Source organism: Etheostoma cragini, chromosome 12, assembly GCF_013103735.1.
Source record: "Etheostoma cragini isolate CJK2018 chromosome 12, CSU_Ecrag_1.0, whole genome shotgun sequence".
Classification (NCBI taxonomy): domain Eukaryota; kingdom Metazoa; phylum Chordata; class Actinopteri; order Perciformes; family Percidae; genus Etheostoma; species Etheostoma cragini.
The window spans coordinates 2,206,657-2,208,902 of NC_048418.1; positions in this window are offsets into that span (position 1 = coordinate 2,206,657).

Below are 2,246 nucleotides of genomic sequence, written 5' to 3' on the forward strand. Positions count from 1 at the left end.
TCTGTCTGTCCCAACTCTGTCTGTCCCGGCTCTGTCCCGACTCTGTCTGTCCCAACTCTGTCTGGGACAGACTCTGTCCCGGCTCTGTCCCGACTCTGTCCCCTGAGATCCTGGTTTTGACGGACGCCGGAGAGCTCCGCAGCAGCTCAGCACACGGCAGATGCGAGTGCGGGACAGGAAGTCGAGCACAGAAACAAAATGAAACATCCGGTTAATTTTCAAAGTAAAATACATCGCGCTCACGGCGGATCATATCTCCGTGCTCTACGCCTTGGAAACACAGAGTTGTTTCCTCTCTACTCCTCTGGATGGAGACAACTGCTGTTGGTTTCGTGGGTCTAGTCTACGTGAATTCGCGAGATCTCGTGGGTCCTCGAGACTTCAGCCGTTGGTCACGGCCGTAGCCGTTGCGCAACACATCTGGACCCGGTGGGTCCGGTTCGAGGGGCGGAGCCAACGCACAGCTGTTCGCAACCGGTTGAAATCAGGAGTAACCCTGACCCGGTGACGCTGTAGTCGGGGGGGTCAGGGCCCGTCTCGTCTTTTTGTTTTTAGTTTTTTTTTAGTTTTTCGGTTTCTCATCCTCACACTAAAGGCGACGTGCATGTTCATAGTTTCATGGGTTTTTCTTTCTTTACGGTTAAAAGAGACCAGCAGCTCGCTGGTTGCGTAGTAACGAGCCGTGACGACGGATGGGCCAATATAAAAACAATATGCAAATGGGAATGAGCGAGTGAATCTTATTTTCGTGCCCTGGGTGTCGATGGTGTGTAAATACGGTGCTTGGAACCTTTCTTCTTTTTCTTCTTCTTCTTCTTCTTCTTCTTCTTCTTCTTCTTCCAAAATGCGGCAATAAAATTGCCGGTTTTTGATTTTCTTTTGAGGAAGTGTGACTTTTAAAGTTCTGTCGACCGTTTCCTCGGTAATGAAGACGTGACTGAGCGGAGGAACGATAAATTCAGCTGTACGGACGCTGTTACCATGACGAATAAAACACCCTAAATTCTCACATAGTGGGCAGGACCCTTTTTTTAAATGATTGATTTTAAGAATCTTTGATTCCCCTCAACTAAAGAGAGAGAGAATCCGACTTTTAAAGTCCCGTTGCTTCTTTTTGCTGTAAATGAAAATTTCTGTCAGTGCAGCCGCAAACTCACGTACTACTTGTATCCAGTATGTACTACCTTTTCATGTACTACTTGTATCCAGTGTGTACTACCTGTCGGTCGTCATGGTGATTTCTGCATTGCTCTTCCATTCAACGGGAACCAACGCGACGCAAGAGCCAACGGACAAAACAAAATGCTTTTTAAAGTTTTTATACTCTTTTCATCCTGATGTATTTCTGTAGCGAGTACTCCTGATTCTTTACTACATACTGCTACTCTGAATAGAGCATGTACTATATACCCTCATACTGTTTTTGCACTTACTACACAAAGTACACACGTTTGAATCGCAGTTTAAATCGCAGCTTTGTACTTCAACCGCCAATCGAACTTATTAGGGAAGCAAAGTTTTTACAAATCTTGGGAATGGTTTTCTTTTGTTTTGCAAGATGTTGTTGGAGAACCACCGTAGTTGCTCCTCCGAGTCCTTTAGTCAACGTTATTGTTCCCATTATTGATTATTTTTCCATGTATTTGATTTAGTATTACCAGTTTTGTCCGTTCAACACCTAAAGGTATTCAACTCCAATCAAATAGTAGAGCAGCAAATCTCCACTTTTGAGCAATAACATATTTTTGTTTGCTTGGTTGTTTAATTTGATCGGTACTTATCAAAATTGGTGTATATTAATTTTCTTAATACATTGTTTTTTTTCTCAGTGTAAAGTCACTGCAGACTCCGAACTTGCTTAGAATTGATGTGATGTATGGAACTGGGACCTTGTTATATAATCCCCTTCTTTTACCTGGGAAGGCTTTTATTGTGGAATGTGTACAGGAAGTAGGAAGATTTAGCCCCGTTTAGCCCCGACAAAACACAGCAAAGGGTTCATTTAGACTGAAACTGCTGCCTTGTCATTACCACGAGTTTACAGCCCGTCTCCGCTGATTGGCTGTCCCCCGGCCAATCAGCGGAGACACAGCCAATAAACGAGAGACAACAGATTTCAAAGCCTGTTGCACGCCGCTTCACGCTGTTCCAAGGAAACGGATCGTTAGTCCGTCTCTTAATATCGTCTGACTTCCTGTTCGAGGCTGTCGGTTCCAAGTTTATTAGTTCCTGCGAAAGTTTTTAAA